Source organism: Sparus aurata, chromosome 3 (genome assembly GCF_900880675.1).
Source record: "Sparus aurata chromosome 3, fSpaAur1.1, whole genome shotgun sequence".
Lineage (NCBI taxonomy): Eukaryota > Metazoa > Chordata > Actinopteri > Spariformes > Sparidae > Sparus > Sparus aurata.
The window spans coordinates 13176096-13196283 of record NC_044189.1 but is presented as its reverse complement, the minus strand read 5'-3'; positions in this window follow the sequence as shown (position 1 = coordinate 13196283).

The following is a 20188-nucleotide window of genomic DNA, read 5'->3' as shown; positions in this document are numbered from 1 at the left end:
CTTTTTCTCAACAGCACATTAGGGCACCGTTTCTACCGTTTAGGAGTCCCGGATAAATATCTTTGTTCCTGGCCCAATTCCCACTGTAAATTGTGGCACGGGCTGCTTCACTGATTATTGATCATCCGCCTGCGGTATCTACACACACAGATACACACACAGATAATTTTAATCCATCCTGGGACCAGAGACATTTGTTTTTTTGTGTGGGTAGACGATAGAGCCGAGCATTTGGCCGGAAGAGGCAAAGCTATTGCACGCAGCAGAGAAGGCTGGCTAGTCCATCAGTCAGTGTTTCCTCCGAGGTTGCAGGTTACAGTACAATTATGGATTACCTTTACTTTACACCCTTAACCCACATTTCACAGCGATTTCTGCTATTTACAACAATAAATCAACCTAAGAACTATAATTGGTAGGTACCAGGTGTGACACACAAATACCGACCCTATAAATTGTGACATTTAAATATTTAAGATATGAAATGTATACATTCTACAAAGAAATCAAGACAAAAAAAAAAAAGACTAGACCTTTGCTATATATTTTGTTGAGTTGTATACTTAAAGTTTCTTTTCAAACCCAGAGAATTACACAAGTTTACTCAAGGCAGCGCTACGTTTCATTGGGGTTTCCTGTTGCTACTTTGGGGATAGCGAAGTCAGCAAACGATACTAAAGTTTACATGAACAAAACATTACCTCATCTGTTAACATTTGTGCCTGAGCCACATCAGATTTATTTTATTTTTTCAGTAATACCGGTTGGTTTTACATCACCAGCCAAGCGAGTATGACAGCGGGATCATTTGTGGATATTTTGCGTTACTCCTGCAGTGTTTAGCTGCTAGCCAGAGGTTTTCTCACCCCTTTTACCCCAGTCTTCCTCTCTATAATACTTTTCCTGTAGTGAAGTACATATCACATTCAGCTCCAGTCAGTAGTCAACATTATGGTAACATTACACAACATCCAAAAATGGAGATCAGGTTGATAAACAGGAGTGATTTTTAAATCCCAAAAGCAACAAAGGTTATCTCTGACTTCTGCTCATGTCGGGACAACAGCTCAGGATCTGCGGGTGTTTATTCCTCCAGATGGTCTGGACTCTCCAGTCAGCTTTGAGCAGCTGCAGCAGGTATACTTTGCAGTTTCACCTGACCTTCCCCACACTAATGTCTTTTGTTCTGTTTTGATACAGAGCCCCACTAGCTGCTAAACTGACTAAGTGGTGTTTAAAGCATTAGTAATAACTACTAATAACTTTAATAATATCATACGTGACACTCTGACAGTAGGCGTCCTGCACAATGAATAGTTTTACTTCTGAAATGTCACCTGCTAACACGTCTGTACATGTATTGAGTTTGAGTTGCAGGACTTTTATGGGAATAGTGTTACATTGCTGTACCATTTCCTCGACTGCAAAGCCAGACAGTCTGGCACTCTGGATACTCTATCGCCTTCCTTTATGGAAATAAAGCCCAAAAATTGCAAACACATTTCTGACTTTGTTGTGGAGTATATCAACTGAATTACCATTTGAAAGCATACCATAGGCACACTTTTCTTTAATGTAACAGTTCTTTATTGTGATTTCCGGCTTTGTTACCCTTGTTACTCTTCATAGGGTCATGATACAAAAACACCTTTGAACACATCATAAATGCCGTTTTGAGTAATTCAGCTCCAAAGCCATTTGGTTTGACAAACCTCTGAGGCCCTTTGCTGTTCGCTTTTCAGGTGAAACTCTTTTATGGCTCAACACAAAGTCAGCCCACTAAAGATTAATCGCTGCGGTGGATGTGAAACATGGGTGTCGTTGTTGTGCATTCAGTATGCGTGTGTTCGCATTTTGCAGCACCGTGTTGCTGCGTGAGCAATAATTTAAAACCGCTGGATTTTACGCGAGGGCTCAGTTGTCCCTCTGAGACACACACACACACACACACACACACAAGCATGCACACACACAGATACACTTTTGAACGATCATACCTATTTAAAGTGTTGTGTCGCAACACACTTTACAAAACAGGACAGCAAAGGAACAAGCCGCGAGGTTTTGTTAGAGCTCAAATTCATTAAGGAATTGTAAACAATAACTACGCAGACAAGGCGATGCCACAAGAGCGATATACGGTTCGGACATCACTTACAAATGCAAAGCGAGTGTGTGTGTGTGTGTATTTTTGTGTGTGAGAAGAATATGAGAAGTGATCTGGGAGAGTAAGGGATAAAAGCCCACGCAGCATCCTGGGCTATTTGTGCTGTGTAGTTGTTACAGGGAGAAAATTGCACAACATGCTGCAAATAATAATGACAATCAAAAGTTCTTCAGTCGAACAGGCCAGCAGGGACCGACTCAGTTCGTCGAGGCGAGGCAGGAAATGATCGTCACGCCGGCAGCGGTTGAATGCTGTCGAGATGAGAAGAAGGGTGGAGCAGGACGGAGGTGGACCGAGGTTCAACACGGAGCCAAGACGGCTAGAAAGCAAGTTCCACACCCGGCTACCTGTCCCTCTTTAGTGATCTGATGTCTTCTAAAGTGTTCAGTCCAATCTCTGTCACTCTCTCTTTTCATCTTTCTCCTCTCAGCCCCTGTCTACCTTTCATTTGCGCACTGGTTGTGTCTTCGTTTATCTCTCTGGAACTGAATAACTGATATTCAAATGTCGCACCACACACACACACACTGACACACACACACACACACACTGACACACATACAAGTATTCACACTTTGAGTTAGCAGCAGGTGGGACTAATTGTCTCAGCGTGGGTACACTTCTCCTCTTGTTCATCCACATTTTTACCCTCTTCTCTCCTCAGCTTCTGTCCTTGTTTTCACACTTCACCTGTGCTGAACTTTTTTTTCTCCTCCCCTTATCTGTTCCCTTCTCTTACTATCCTTACTTCTTCTCTCCTCTTTCCCCCTCATCCTGTCTCTGTCCATCTGCAGTACAACCTGGTCTGGACACACATACAGACCTCAGAGTGGGATGGTGCAGCGGAGACGCCGACTCGGTGTCATTCATTTTTAATGAGAGATTATGGTTAAATTGGACGCTGCTGAGTCTGACTGCAGGGCAGCAGGAGCTGAAATAGTAGTTGGTTTTTAGCGGTTCCAGATTTTAGCCATCCTTTGCAACAGACTGTCGGAACAGATGTTAACAGTAACAACAAATCAGAACTTTTTAAACTCATTTGGTGGACTGAATGGTCAGCGGTTTCTTCTTATCAAATGCTCATACTGTACTCATCTTCAGCTCCCACGAAATGCTGCGCCCACAGCAACAAAACTGACTGCATAATGTCCATCTTGTCTTCCTGACTGAAGTTCTTATTTCACATCAGATTTGACTCAAGTCCCACAAAAAAAATGTGTCTCAAAAGCAGGGTTCAAACTGTCTGAATATCTTAAAATGCCTGCCCATGGTTTGTTTTTTCTTTTGTGTATATCTAAATCTGGGATTGGTACCACTGGAGAAACCAGCAAGAGCAAGCCAGATTTTAAAGTATCCAACTGAAAAATATCCAACCCCCTTCCTTCAAGGCCTCCCTCCAAAGCAACTCCACCAAAACACATGCCTGACAACACAGACTAGCCCTGTAGCTATACTGGCCAGCTGGGAAATGTGAGTGAGCAGTGAGTTTGCAAGGTTCAACAAGCTCTCTTATCCCTTTTAGTCTAATAAATACATAAATAAACAACTCTGCTAAAACCTTGTTAACACGAGCAAAATAGCATCATGAATGTACCTCGGTCTGAAAAGGCTCGCGGGCCCAGCTGCTCTCTGATGTGGGTTTGTGCAGCGTGCTAACTGCTGGGCGCCGTAGTAAACTTTCACTTGAGTTCAATGCAGCATCATATGTGTTCATTTACATCTGACGCAAAAAAAAAATTGACTGCAAATCCAAAACACTCTACAGCACATTAAGAATACCCTAGCAAGCAATGGCGAGCACTGATGGTGTGTCTACATCTGTGTACTTCTTTTCCTCATTTCTTCTGTAGGTTTCCAACATAAAGTACATTTCCCCTACGGCTCCCGTTGGCAGTCAACATCACAGTCCATAGGCTTCCTTGTTGGAAGTGGCCTCAGGTCGGAGCAGCATCTGATGTGACTCTGGCTGTTAATTCCTCCATGAGATTTGGCTCCTGACACATCACTCGGCAAAGCCTGCCCAGCATAAACGCAAGCTCTTTTGCTGAAATTGTGTCTGTGTTCGTCTTCAACCCAAACTCAAAATTCAAATGACTGATAACGCAACTGAAATAACCCTTTAATGATTAGCTTGATGATCAACTTTCTTTGTGTTGCAGTTTTTTCAATCATTTCTAATACCATAAGTAAAATAAAAATAAATAAAACAAAATAACAATATAGTTAGTTTCATGATCCTGGTATTGAGTTTATGGTTTTGCTCTGTTATTTTGTCATTTTGCCCTCATGTGTCATGCGTTGCTTTTCATTTTCTCCTATTGCATCATTTTCCCTCCTGTTTTCTCGCTGCCCACACCTGCCTCTGCATCTCTGTCTTTAGCCTTTCCCTTCTTCCTGTGTCTCTTCCAGCCCATCACCCCCTTCCCTGTTTTTGCCGTTTATTTCCCTCACCTGCGTTGCTCCACCTTACTCCACCTTCACCTCTTCCCCTTGTTAGTTGTGTGTGTACATAGTCTTTGTGCGCCCTCTAGTCTTTGTCAGTTTGTCCTGTGTCACTCACCCGTATTATTTCCAGTGTCTTCTAGTGTCTCCCCGTTTTGTTTTTGGGTGTTTTTGCACTTCTTGTTTTCTTGGATTTCTTTTTTTTTAGATTATTTCAGCTTCAGTTAACAAAGCCCACCTTTTGTTTCATAATCCTGCCTGCCTCCCGTGTGTTCCTGCGTTTGGGTCGTCACCTTTTCACAAACTCTAACAGAGCACTTTATTTAAGGACAAGTACTTCTGTCAGTCTGGAAAGTGAATAACTGATAATGTTATGACCAACTGGTGATAGACCTGATGTCTTATGACAGACCAAACAAATCAAAAATTATAATAATAGATACTTCTCCTCTTTTTTTGTGTTATCTTAGCAGTACACGCAGTCTGCAAAAAAAATAAATAAATAAAAAGTCTGATTTCTTTATGTGTCTAAAAGGTATCTGAGGTGACTGTCTCAAATCGAGGTAGTGTGTCGGCGGACCCGAGGGCAGCGAAGCCTCAGCGGGCAACAAAACAATAATCTCCTCTGTGATATGGTCACCGTTGTAATTAAAGACCTTTGACTCTCCACACAGCGGCATCAGTGGTGAGCACCGATCAGCTGACTGAATCGGCAGCAGCTACTGAGGGATGGATGAAAAGGATCGCTCTCCCTTTTTGTGCAGTAAACAATGTTGGCGGTGGTGCGGGTTATAACCCTAAACTTAAAAAAAATATATTTTTGACATTGAGCGAAAAAACTTGCCTCTGCAAAGAATACAAACACACACACTGTTCCTTGCCCAAAGATTTCAAAGGGCCTTGACCAAGTAAACTGATCAGAATGTTGGACATAGAATAAATGCACAGATACTGATGTTAGTCTCTCTCGCTGCAGCTGAATGGACAAACTTTATTTCAAGTCAGAACTAAAACAGAGTGCCTTTGGTACCAGCTAGTTACAAAATGAACCCAATCGTGTGGCCGCTGTATTTATCTTGCAACACTTCAGCCTGACCTCCAGTGGATGAAGCGGTGAAGTCATGTTTAAGGCCAATTCTCCTAATCGCTTAAGCGCAATTCAAACCATTCTGGGCCATTTTCACGCACTCCTACAAATCACACAGCCGGGCGAGGGAGAAAGCTCGAACAGATTGCAAACACGCCTTTGTGAAAAAAAGATTTTCCACTGAGTTCTCTGAAATAGTAAAGAGCGCCTATTGATTTGCAGCCTGTGAGAAAATACTTAAAATGGACCATCTGCTTCATTTTTTCACTTGGGCTGTGTCCGGGTGTCGTCTTTCGCTTCTGTGTACATGGCTGGAAAAGCACTCCAAATGTGAGTGGATTCCTCTTCATTTCACTCTCGAAATGTTATTAATGAAAGGCTATACGTGATATTCATCATTTTTGGTCTATAATTTTCTAAAGTTAATTGGCACAGACAAACTGCTTGCTCAGTAACCTCTCGCTGCCGAATATCTTCCTCTGTTCCCTCCTCTGTCCCCTCCGGGGGAACAGAAATGTGATATAAGGTAAACTTATTCATGGATTATCTGCGAGTAGGAAAACTCGGGAGCGCTCGCCTGAGGGCCCCCAAGGAGCTCCAGTCGGGAAAGGAACAAAGATTCCTTTCACAGCTTAATCCTGAACAAGTCATCGAAAGAGCATATGTGATCAGCTTTGACTCCGTGCGTATGTTTTATAATCTGTAATAACGCCATGAATTGTTAATGGATAGATTATCGGGAAATTACCATCTCAAAACAAAGAGGAAAAAGGAAGCAGAAGGATGGAGGGGAAGGATGGAGAAATGAAGAGTTGGCGATCAGGGTGGGTGAGGCAGGGGAAAAAAGAAGCCGTTAAACAATGGGATGACAGTGGGTGATGAAGTATTTCAAAATGAGAGAAGAAGAGAGACGGCGAGAGAAAGACCTCCACCTTTCTATCTGCGTTGTCATCTTGTCCTCACCATTCATTTCCCTCTGTTTCCTTTTTCCCGCGACTCTCCCCTCATCCGTCACTCAGCCTATCTCCACCTTGCTCCCTCCTAATGCTCTCCTCCCTTAACTCCTCGAGGATCATTATCGTTCCCCGCTTTCTCTTGTTGCTTCATTTATTCACTCTAACTCCCTCTCCGATGCATTTGTTCCCCATTTCTCTCGGCCCTGCCTCTCTTTTCCCTCCCCTGCCTCATTCACCGTCTCTCCGTCTCACTCCCTACCCCTCCTCCTCCCCCCGTCTCCCCTCTTTGTTCACTCCAGTCATCAGCTCTCCGCCGTGTCTCCCTCACTTGTACTAAAAATGCCTTTAGTGCTGGAGAGAATCTACGGTCAATTTATATCACTTGGTGGGCGCTTTCATTTTCTTTACAATTCATGTCCCTGGCTCTCTGTCATGCAAGCTATTCCATTTGCTTCATAATTTATGCTCCCTCCTTTGTCTCTCTCTCCCTCTCCCTCCCTCTCATCTCACCTCCTCATTTTCTGGACTTTCTCTGCTTCTCCGTTGTCATACTAAATCGTCTCTTCTCTCTTTTTTTCCCCTTAATTAGTCAAGTGTCCCATTCGAATCGCTCACTCGCTCCACAACGCTGCCCCCCCCTTTTTTTTTTCGGTTTTAACTCGCCTTACCTTACAATATCTCTACAACACTCGGCGCATTTTATCCAACCCAACCTGTATACATATTTAATCGCGCGGCGTCCATTCTCTCATTATCCACTCATTCAGGCTTCTTCCACTCCAGTTGATCCTTCCTCTCTTGCTCTCACCATAAAAAAAACTTTTGTTCTCAATATTAAGGCCTCTTAACCTCGACACAAATGTTACATGTGCTTTTGTGAAAGGACTCTCAAAATATAAATTAACACTGTCAAATGTGGCTCTACTTAAATGTGTTTTGAGTGAAAACATCTTAATTAAGGGTCTATTCCAAGCAAATATTGACATACGTAATATTCAGCAATTAACCCGCCGTCAATATATTTCTGTATTTCTCCATGCCAACCTCTGTCAACCCAATGAATATTCCCCAGATTCACCCCCCACCCCCCTGGTATGGCCATTTCAATTTGATGCAAATGAAATCAGTCCAGGCACATAAATAATATAAAACTACCTCAAGGCACCATACAGCGATTCCACTTTGCTTTGGTTGCTATGGCAATTCGCGATCGCGGTACAGTGTTAAGGTAACAGAGGGATCCAACTTCACAGAAAACTGTTTGTTCGAGCACAGGTGAGCTTTTTTCAACGGCCCGAACCGCGAATGATTTTAGCCGCCTCATATTTTTCAATCAAACCAACGAGAAACCAACAAGTGGAAAGATTTATGGTTGATTTACATGCTTTTCCTTTGGCGATGCCACCCATTATCAAGTTAGATTATTAACACGACATAGACTTAAACTAATAAATCATGTGTTATGATAGATTAAGCCACTCAGTAATTAAAATTAACTCCACCATTACCAGCTGCAAAAATGAAGTGACGAACACATGAGCACATCAATTATTATAATCCAGTAATTTGAAAGATAACGTTCCGAGTTCACCCAAAAAAATGAGAATTCAGTCATCATCTACTCACTCCCCGCCGTGATGGAGATGAAGGGGAAATTTTGAAGTCCTCAAAACATTTCTGCAGCTCTACAGCAAACCAGCACTGCGGCATTCTCCTAAACAACTGAAGAAGCTAAGAAATGAATACAAGGAGCCATTTAATGCTTTTCTTTTATTTCTTTTATTTGTTAATTCACATTTTAAGACAAGTCCCCACCTACTTCATCTGTTTAGGAGGATGCTGTAAAGCTGTTTTGAGGTCAAGCTCCATAAACTTTCCATCGGCATGGGGATGAGTAGATGACGACTGAATTTTCATTAGGTGAAGTTATTGTGACAGCCCTCAGCCTCCTCACTTCCTGCTTGGGCCGTCCTTTCTGATTAGGAGTGGAAGCAGGAAGTGCGCCTCTAATTACCACCTGTGACTGCAGCTATATAAACAGGTGGATTTAATTTTCCCTCTCTCTACCTGGACGTATGGTATGCTTGAATTAGGTTTTCCTTGTGTAAATTTTTTTTTGTGCGCCACACTTGATTCAAAAAGGGAAAACACAGCTGACGCTACAGACATACAAACTTTACATTGTTACTGGTTAATTTGTTTGTTCAGTCAAAAGTCATGCATTCTGTTCCGAGAGGCAATGTTTTGGGACCTGCAGAACCATTTTATTTGTTGCATACTGGTTGTGTTTATTTCCCAATACTCTATTCAACAACTGAGGGAGTGAAAAACAAGCTCTTCATAAACATATGTTTGAACACTTTACCATAAATATAGTAAAGCTATTTTAAGGGGCTAATTTATGTCTGTGAATGTAGCTAAATTACGGAAGCCGTAAAGGGCCATGCATATATACATTTTATTTCCTCCATTTTTCTGTGATATTTCATTGTTTTCTCGAGATCTCGAGTTATTATCTAAAAAATGCCATTAACGAAAATGTATTTTCCCGGCATAACGATATAATTAATGGGCCTGAGATTTCCATCACACACAAGTAGCACAGCATGCTGACCGATGGGTTTACAGATAATATACACATTAGTGTTCGTAATCCAAAAAGACGATAAGCAAGGCTTCAGCTATATCGGCGGCGCAATCTAAGTGACCTGGAAGCAAAAATACTATTTTTTGGATTCCTGTCAGCCCGGTCTCAATTCCACTTGTCAAAAATAAAGCAGCATGGTCTGTGACCCTGCACTTCTAGCATGACGCTGTAAGTACCCCTGTCTAGCATCACTTATTGATGCACCCCTATAGGGCAGTGGTATAAAGAGCAAGAGAAGGGGAACTGGGACAGGGTTGGGGTCGCTGGATGTTTCATACAGTGGTCAAGGCTGGAGTTCATGCCAGCGTGTTTGACCGTATTCTAACCCTTTAGACTGCCGGCCCAAATCCACATATCTAGATGGATTTTAGTAAGTCTGGAGAGTCTGTGTTTGTCGGCAAATCCATAAAGACGGCGGGGCCTCGGAACGGCTGTGCAGCATCCATGCTGCTGCTAGCAGAGCGGTGTGGAGGACAACACAGAGAACAACGATCCGCGGGCAGTCGCGCTGACATGAAATGTGTGTTCGCAACTTGACAGTGTGATATGAGAGATGATAATGCTTCCATGTTGGAAATTGGTGACCAGCATCGTTACTCAGCAACCCATGCAGTTATATTGCCAATGTCTGGGCACAAAAATCCATCTTTCTGATGTGGTTTAGATATAAATCAGTTTTGCCTGCTGTCTGAACTCAGCCAAAGAGTCGAGTGACTTGTTTTAACGTTATGTTAGGTAAGAAAGTTAATGTACTTGAATGATATCAAGAGTAAATTCAGTTTTGTCCAACGTATTATCATTTTCTTAACTTAACCAAACCACAACCATTTCACTTTGTTAATACAATTCAAAAAGTCATGTCATGTCATAATACTGTAACTGTCTTTCAGCAAGCTTTATTTTGAAAGTCTAACCAAACCTTGCATTTCTATTAAAGCAAACTTGACCGTGTAGCCCTTCACGTGCTGAGGCTCGAGGGGTAGGTTGAGCGTCATAGTTTGAAGCCAAAGGCCGCAAAACAGGCTGCCACATTGGCAGGTTGGATGTGAGAACGTGTTGAAATGTTGCATTGTATTTTAGGATCATATTGTGCTGTGTTTAGTGGGAACCAATCAAAGTTTTCAACGAGTTCCGGAAGAAATGAGAATTAGAAATGGGAAGAAAGAGCAGACGTCGGCCCGAGCGACACTCGACTGCCACCACAGCGGCGGGAATATGAAATTTAGCTTCCCTTAAACTTGATATTTCTCAAGTGCTGTAATTCCCATTCAGTCATGGCAGAGAACTCAGGCTTTTGTGAGCGGATGGTAAAAGGAGCCTCCATCTAAAGAGACACAAATCTGTATTAAAAATGCACAGTTGCCCTGAATTTTACCTGGAAAAAGAAAAGTATCTCTGGGGGCTGCGAGGAGTGTTAATCGGTCGCGCAAACACACACACAAAGGCCGATACTGACTCAATACGTTTCGGAATTTAAAAAATGAAATGCGCAATGGCCGCTTATGGATAAAAAAACTTGACACTTTCAATTTGTGGCTGCCCCGCTCCCTTTGTGCTTTTGCTCCCTCTGAAAAAAAGAAAAGAAACTACCATCGAGCCCTGTATGTAGGCATTAAGAAAGAAGAAGTGGAGAAAAGAGGAGAGGAGCAAGTGACACTTTACTATCAGGAACTTCTACCCTTCAAAAATCTATGTGCTTATGCCTGTAATTAAAATCCTGAAAAAGAAGAAAAAAAAGAAAAAAAAACATCAATAAAGTTCTGACATTTCAGAGCGAGGTCTCTCATCCCTGAGGTCATATCTGGGGAATATGAAAAGGGTGACAGGGAGATGGAGAAAGTAAAGATTCCAGAGAGGGAGATCCAGTGTAGAGGGGAAACAGGGGGGGATGTAAAGAAGACACTGGGAGTTTTTGACCTGAAGGTATACTGAATTATGGATGGATGAAGTGCTGGATGGAGTGGAGAGGTGGGAGCCGCCATTCACCTCGTTCTCCCTGATGCTTCTCTTTGTCTGAACTCGCCCTCTTCACTCCTTTTCCCTTCTCCTCTTAGATCGACACCAAGTGGGAGAGAAACGCCGCACTCCCATCGTGAGTGTCTCATCTCGTTTTTTGTTTTTTGTGGATGCAATCACGGTCAGGTCACAATAACAGAAAATAATGGTAATTGTTTTTTTTTTTTTTTTTAATTCTCAGTCGTTGAATTTACAAAAGAAGCGGAAAGCTCCTTAACTTTATCCAGCAGCGAAAGGTCGGCGCACTTTGACCCCGCGTGTTGTGTTTAAGCAGAATCGCGCGCCGAAGTGCGCCGGAGTGATGAGCGTGCATATCAATTATTAAACGGATCCACTTCAACTGAGCCGTCGAGAAATTGGTGCTGCTTTGACCCATGTAAACACTGTAATCGAAAAAAAAAAAATTTACTGCCTGAAGCTGATAGCTCCGCAGCAGTTGAGGTTTTGTTAAAAATGTACTCAATTAGTGGATCATAAGAATAAGCTTAAACTCCTGGATTGCCAAGATTACACGCGGGCAATGCTGGGAACACAAAGGTCAGGGCAGCAGTGCAGGGAGAGAAAAAAAAAAGAGAAGAAGCAAAAGAGCGAGAGAGATGCGAGGTTTTTGGATAGCCGCCACTGGCAGTTTTAAAACCTTTTCGTGTTCTTTATTTATTTATTTTTTCCCCGGCGGTGACCAGGGGAACAACTGGAGGAGTAAACAAAGGGAGCTAGGAAGAAATTTATACCCACCAACAGCAGCTAGAGGTGGTATCTCAACCGATGGAGACGTCAGATGATTTAATTAAAGAGGAGGATTTTCCCGGTGGCTCATCCTCAACGTGCAGCAGTGCAATATTGGCGTTCTTTATCGACTGGTATAATCAAACGCATATTCTAAGGTCAACTTACAGGCTTGTCTGAGCTTTTCTGAGCATGTCATGGCTGTAATTACTTCATGAATTACTAATTAGCGCTCAACATTGGCTGCAAAAAAAAAAAAAAAAGCTCCTTTGGGTTACTCATTACTTATACTCTTTCGGGTTACTCACTGAGTTCTGTCACAGGTTAGTTCCCCCCCCCAAAAATGCCTGACCTACACTTGCCTTTTAATAAGTCAGCACTGAACAGCTCGCACTTTCTTTTACCTCCAGTGTCTTTTTTTTACTCCATCTGCTCTCTGTATGTTCATGATATAAAAATACTTTCCCCTGTCAGGTGAGGGTGCGGTCAAATCCGAGTGGAACGCAGCACATTACACCGGATCCCACCATCTCTGCAGCTCTTTGCTTGCTGCTGTTAAGGCCACAGCAAAAACAAACAGCTGGCTCTGCCTTGTGACCAGCAGCATATTAGAACAGGACGCCCTGCTCGAGAACGTGTTTGCAAAAGAATATTTATTCACATGTCATTCCAAACTTATGGGAGTCTGGAGGCCTCGGCAAAATGAGCAAAAAGATGGAGAAAGTCTGGGCAAGCCACGCAGCGGGCCATAGGTCCCAGAACTTCGCTCTCTGAACTAACAAAAGACTGCATAACCTGAACTAACAAACAAAGCTGTGAAAACTGGACTGCCAGACCTCCAGCCTCAAAAGAAAACCCCAAAAATCAACTGAGGACAGAGACAATCTAAAACAGTCTGGCTCAATCAAGTTGAAGACAAGCGCTCCTTCGCCTCCACCCTCGCTCAAATATGAGACCGGGCTAACTGCCTGATGAGCTGCACCTCAGAGAAGGGAAGGAGAACAGAGGAGGGGGGAGCATGTGACAGCTGCAGACATGTTGGGAGGTGAGAGTGAACATAAATCCACTTTATATTCCCCGAATTTTGAAAAAAAAAGAAGCTATTTAAGCATTTACTAACCCAATTAGTATTGGCTTAATTTTTCCGTTGTCACTTGTGGCTCATTATTGTTGTTATTATTAAACACAAACTGCGGTGGAGTGGTCAGGAGCCTCACAGCTTGAAAGAAGAAGCTGCTCCGCAGTCTGATAGTAGAGGGAGTCCAATAACCGCAAAGTCGCCAGTTTGGTTCCCTGGCTCCCCCCCCCCCCCGGGTGCTTGTCGAAGTATCCTTGGGCAACAATATACTATATTTAAAATGAAGTAAGGACTTAAGAGAACATACACAGCCAAAAATGATAAAACTGCAAATACTACATGAAAAAAATGCCCAATCAAATGAATCACAAACATAAGAGGTGGCAAATAACAAGAACAAAGTATGTAAAGGAAAGAATAACACACTAGAAAACTAAGGGAGTTTAAGGCAATATTTGATTAAAAAAAAAGTTTGGTAACACTTTCTATGAAGTCCATTCTTATAACGCATTATGATGCGATCATAATACGGTTATAATGAGGTTATAATGATTTATAATTGGCGTTATAATTACTTATACATGTTCATGATGTGTTACAATAACAATTATAAACAGATTATAATGTTTTTTTTATAATGTTTTATAAGGGTTAAACCATCATAATGTATCAAAGTATCATAACTAATCTCTCATGAACACATTATAATCACTATTATTATACTTTATAACGTGATTGTAATTTATAATAAGTGTTATGTCAAATAATGGCCGTATGAGAGTGTATAATGCTTAAACAGTGGTTATAAACCATTATAAAAGGTCACTGGATGCTTTAAGTAAAGTGAGGACACTCTGGTGGCATCCAATGACCGCTTATTATGGTTTATAACCACTGTTTAAGCATTATACCCTCTCATACGGCCATTATTTGACATAACACTTATAATAAATTATAATCAATCAATCAATATAATACTTTATGATACATTATGATGCTTGAACCCTTATAAAACATTATAAAAAAACATTATAATCTGTTTATAATTGTTATTATAACACATCATGAACATGTATAAGTAATTATAACACCAATTATAAATCATTATAACCTCATTATAACCGTTTTATGATCGCATCATAATGCGTTATAAGAATGGGCTTCATAGAAAGTGTTGCTAAAAGTTTTAAACTGTCATTCAAAAATGTTTACAGAACTTGCATCTCTTATTGCTTTGAGAATTGAGTTTCATTGTTTCAGTTCAATGCACTTTGTTCAATTACAGAATGCCTTAATGTATTATAAATACTGCTTTCAGGGGAGTCCCAGGCGCATATAATAAAAACAATGGAACACCAAAACAAAACACAGTTGAAGCTGATCACAGTGGCATCGCTACAGGCTGCTCTTGAACACAGCGTGTTTTGGCTACAAGGACTGCAAGTGGGCTCCGCCTCTCTAAAGCAAGATGAAGTTCAAACATCCACAGAGGATGTCATATCCACTGCCCTCCACTCAGTCTTCACACACATCTTTAAGAAAAAAAACAACAGCCACATCAGGATGCTGTTCATTTCACTTCATCTCCGCATTTAATACAATCTCACCCACGAAGCTGGATGGACAGCTTAATACACTGAGCTTGAGTACCACTCTCTCCAATTGGATACTGGACTTCCTCGCAAACAGAGCCCAGACAGTACGGATTGGCAGTCACACATCCACTACGTTAGTGCTCCTCGATCATCATTTCCAATCTTGCAATTCCAATCAGGAACTACTCTAACTTTCATGATAGGGAAATTACTCATCAGCTGAATTGTTCACAACCAGTTGACGTACATTCAACCTCTAATGAGGAGACCAAACAAAGCGACTTCATTTTTCTAAGCACTGGTCTGAGATAGCATAATGCATTTTCTGAAGCAAAGTGTTGAGGCGTTGCTGTTCTTTTCATGCAGTGGATATTAATCCAACTGTGTGGTAATTATATACAACAGTTAAAGTCTTTTTTTTTTTTTTTTTTTTTACAGAGCACGGTGGTGTGAAGCAAAGTTTGTGCTACCTGTCAGGGGAACTTGTGGCTGGGGGCAGCCGTTGCCAAGTGGAATTCAAACAAGACACTGAAAACTTCTATTCTTGGTAGGATCTCACTCAAAGTTGTGTTTCAGAGCTGCACCATGGCCCGGAGCTGGATGACCCTTTCACACCCTTATTCATAAGAACCATCCCACTGTACATTCCTCCCAGCGATTGTGGCCGCAGGACGGAATATATTAATGAAAATGAATTTTTAGTTATCATATTCCTTCGGAGTCCTCACTTATTGAGCATGAATATATTTATCACTAACTGTATCAGTGGTTGTTGATGTGAAGTGTCAGTTGCCTTAAGCCGAGTTAAGATGTATACGAACTATTAGAACCATCATCGAGGAAATTAGCCAGTCGTGAAGAGAAGGAGTGGAATTGCCATCGGCTGTGATTTTTAAACCAGCTAATTTTTCTGTCAGTGCGAGTGGAAGTCTGATAAGCATGAATAGAAGATTAAATCACTCAGTAAGTCGGTCATTGCAGTGTTTTTCGCTGGGCTCTCACAGCATGGTGGGGTAAACACATTCTCCGCTGGTGTTTTCTGAGGAAGGGTTTGTTTATCTTATTCATGAGGCCACAGTGAAAAACACAAAGAGGACCTCTGTCTTTCATATTTCTTGTTTGGTTTTAGTCGTATTTGGCAGGTATGATTCTTACGTGGGGTCGTACATAAGAGCTCACAAAAGGCAAGTTTTATTGAGGCCGAATACTAAATTAACCATTTTTTCTCAGGAAGTAAAACCAGGCTGTGCCCAAACTCCCACTCGTCCACACGAAATTAGGTTTCATTGTCAGACGTCCCTACTGATGAAAAATGATTTGCAATGATTGTGCAAAGATACTTTTTCACTTTTTCCATCTATAATTTGTAAAATGCCACAAAAAGAAACTTTCCCATTCTATATTTCTTCATGCTGCTCTTTCGTCGTTTTTTAATGATATATGAGATGTTTTAGGGCGCCTGAAAGTTTCTCCAGCTCATATTTCTGTACGCCGCAGCAGTGATTAACTGCTGCCTTTGCATAGGTTACAAGTGGGTTACTTATAATTATGGTTATATTACACTGTGCATGTAAGCTGTCAGTTGCTTAAAATTGGGAATGTGTGAATTCAAACAAAAGTGTGAATCAAGTTATGAAAGGTTTTTCAGTTTCGACTTATTCTATTCACTGTTAATGTTGATGAAAGCTCTCAGTCATCCAGGTCATGGTAAATCCAGGTGCTGCATTGTAGGCAACTGGACCAGTTTCTGTTTTCTTCAGTTTCTTGAAGACATCTTGAAGATGTTTCACGACATTACATGTTTCACCTCTCAATGCAGTACTGGAGTTCTCACCCCAGACAGCTTAACAACCATTCATACCTGGGCTCACCTAGCCATAGCAACCCACACAAAGGCCGGTTGGGTCAACGACCAGCAAGTGGCCCTAACGATTCTGAAACTCAGAGCTCACACGTGTCCTTAACGACTCTGTAAGGACACTCCCATGCCATGTAAGGACACTCCCACACTATGCAAGGACACTCTCAGACCATATAAGAACACCCCCACACTGTATAAGGACACTCCCACATTGTGCCAGGACACTCCCATACTATGTAAGGAGTGGCGGCTGGTGACTGAAAATATTGAGGAGGAGAGGAGGAAAACCAGTCCACGGTGTCATGTTATTTTATACAAGTCAACTACTTATCCCTACTTTCTTATATTTAATGAAAACTAAGCAATAAAACAATGACTTATAAGAATTCTTTAAAAAACATTTTATTAAATGGCTAATATACAAGACAAAAAAAATACTACTGTATACCCCTTCCGGGATTTGATCCCCAGTCACCTGCTCTACTCACTGTGCTACCACAGCAATCAATGTAAATACTTCAGGACAGCACAGGACATCACACACATCACTCATCACAATCGCCTGGTCGTGCCGCTAACGTTATGTCCTCCAGCAGGACGAACGAAACGAAAACTATGAATTATTTTTCTGACTGCTTCGCTCTGATTTCTCCCAAAAGTTTTTTTTCTATCAGAAATTAGCTTATATTTCCTTTGAAACCGATTCCAATATCGCTGAAAACTCCATATTTCTTGTCCGAGCATGGCGGGCAGTGAAAGCTGTAAAATACCATATTGACCCGAATATAGGACGACCCTGATAATAAGACGACCCCTCTTTTCAAGACTAATCTTCAGGAAAAGACTCTGATATCCAAAATTTGTTTCTCAGTAACAAACTCACACACCTTCCTGTCAATCTCTTGGAAGCGGCCGCTTAGAGGACCACGATAAGCTTTTCTCTTACTGTTAGCGTTTTCAGACGATCTTTTTGGACCCGCCATCTTCGGACGTTACACTCCGTAACTCCATATTTCTTGGCTGGCTGACAGTTGTTTGGCGCCTCCGCTGCGTTGATCTTATTATCTTAAAATCAGCATCATAGCTCTGCCTCAGATGTCTGTTAACTTGCCCCACTTGATCCACTTTGCTCCGTAAAATCACCACGTCTCTCCATTTTTCATCTCCTGTCACTTCTTCTCCGCTGTGATTGACAGATAATCCAGCCACAGTGTCAATGACGTCTCTACAATAAGCTGGCGCCCTCTGCCGTTGCGGTCGCGTAGCGACCCAGACAACTATCAGCATGTGTCAACGGTTAGACCCCGATTATAAAACGACCCCACTTTTTCATATAATTTTAATCCGAAAAAAAAAATAAAAAACTCGTACTATATTCGGGTCAATACGGTACATAGAAGTATTTTTTGTTTACGGCTGTATAAACGTGAGAATGAAATTTGGGAACTGTTATTGGACCAACCTGCTGTCAATCTTGTATTTTGGTTGCTGATTGGTAAGGGAGGACGTCCTCCCTTAGCGCGTCATTTTACGTGTTTTAGCCAATCATAGAATGGAAGGAGATCCCTCCCACGGAGGACAGAAGCCCTCCGTCCTCCTCTAGCCCCCACCTTCCTGCTCCCTGCTCCTCTCACAGACTGCTCTGTCTCCTCCGTCTGCAGCTGTCGCTGTTCAACCGTTTTAGGTGGATTTACTTCCAAAGAAGAAACTTTTTTAATGATATAATATATATATAATATTTTATAAATGATACTGAGATTTGGTAATGATTTATTTCAACCAGTTACTCTTTCTTAAAAAAAAATGGATCTTCCTCTTGCCTCCCAAAAATAGAGGAGGACCAACCTCCTCTGCCTCTATGGACGAGCCTCCTCTGGTAAGGACACTCCCACACATAGTTTAAAGCCTGCTGCTCCCCTCCAGTTAGTTAGAACTGAACAATCCTCTTGGATTAGAGGTGAAACGTCTTCAGGAAACTATAAGCTAAAGCACCTAGATTTACTGTTAATATTCTTTTGTTCTAAATCCAATCTACCACATGGAGCTCTTGGGTCAGAAACTTGGTCTATGCAAGTACTTGAAAGCAGACATGATGCTTCAAGTTACGCACAATTGCTCTCTCGTGATGTTACGTTCTGAAGTGTGTCACCTGTACGCCCAGCCGCAGTCCTGTTCTGATTAGATTCACTTCACTTCACTTCAAAACAAGTACTGCTTATCAGTTTAACGAAGATCTCGCTGAACATGTCTGTACACACTGGCCAATTTATGATTCTTTCTTGCTCAGTGGGAACAGCAGTACACTTCTCTCCACAGACACAATGCTTGTTCAATGCTGCCGCCATGGAAACGCTCTGATTAGCTCTATTTCGTCACTTTGAGGACTTGTGTGTCGGTGTCTACGCTGAGTATGCTCACTGTACACTGTTCGTGCCAGCTCAACCAGGTGTACTTGTGTAGCCCATGGCCCTGTCCTTGGACTCTGATGTTGACTCCCCATACTGATCTAATTCTCCCTTGAAAAAAGATGCAGCATGACCCCTAGATAGGGCATCGAAGAATCCAGGGAAGGCTTCAACAGTAAGTATTTGTCACGGATGCGCGACACATCCTGTTTTGACTCGACAGTGTTTATGTCACTGTTTTGCCTAATAACTTCAATTTTGAGGATGTCAGAATTCAGCGGTGGAACACATCAGTCTCCCAAATTTGATCAAATTCCAATTGTTTGGGAGACATTGCCCCGCAAGCAGAGCGATGATTGGACAGGGGGAGGCTGTGGGAGATAATAAAGCGGAAAGGAACAGACGCATTGATGCTGCGCGAGCAGTGATCCGAGGGCGCTGAGCACAGGAGGTACACTGTGAAGACACCAACACGCTTCCATAACAAACTGTTTGAGGGAAATGTCTTCTTTTTTTTTCTTTTAAGAATCACTGCCTTCACAAATATCCCCTTCCACAACCAAAATAGCAAATAAACAATAAAGTTATGAAAACAATAAGGAAGAAAAAAAGTCTTCACCGCATACTTAGAGTACAGGCCAGCAAAATCTGCTGCTCAGATTGGTTGTGAGTTTCCTTGCCCACTTGATTCTGAAGAGAAAGACTTGAAGAGAAATAAGCGTTATTAATGTTTAAACTGCACATTCACACGCACACACACAGTATTTCTCTCATAACAAAAAAACACACAACGCAGATAAACACTCTCCTTAAACATCAAGAGCCCCATGAAAGTTTAATAAACGATGCAGAATCCAAAGTTTCAAAATTGTACAGTTGAAAATTTGAATAAGACGGAGAGAAGAAAGAGTCAGGGTGCAACGTGGATAAGGGTGCCGACTAGTAAAGGCAGATTAAAAACAAATCTAGCAGAAACAGAATGGAAAAGTGGGTTTTATTGTCAGCTGTTCTGACTGTTTGCCCTCATGTCCTCTCATGTGCTCTGGAGAGAATTAAAATGCATTTTTTTAAGAAAGTCGGGGGGATGGTTGTGTAGTGGGTGAATGGTGGGTTGAAGGTGAGGCAAACTGAGCAAGAGCTTATCAGAGTTCTCCTCAGAAATAGAAATAGTCTTTCCGCTAGATACACACACACACACACACGGAGAC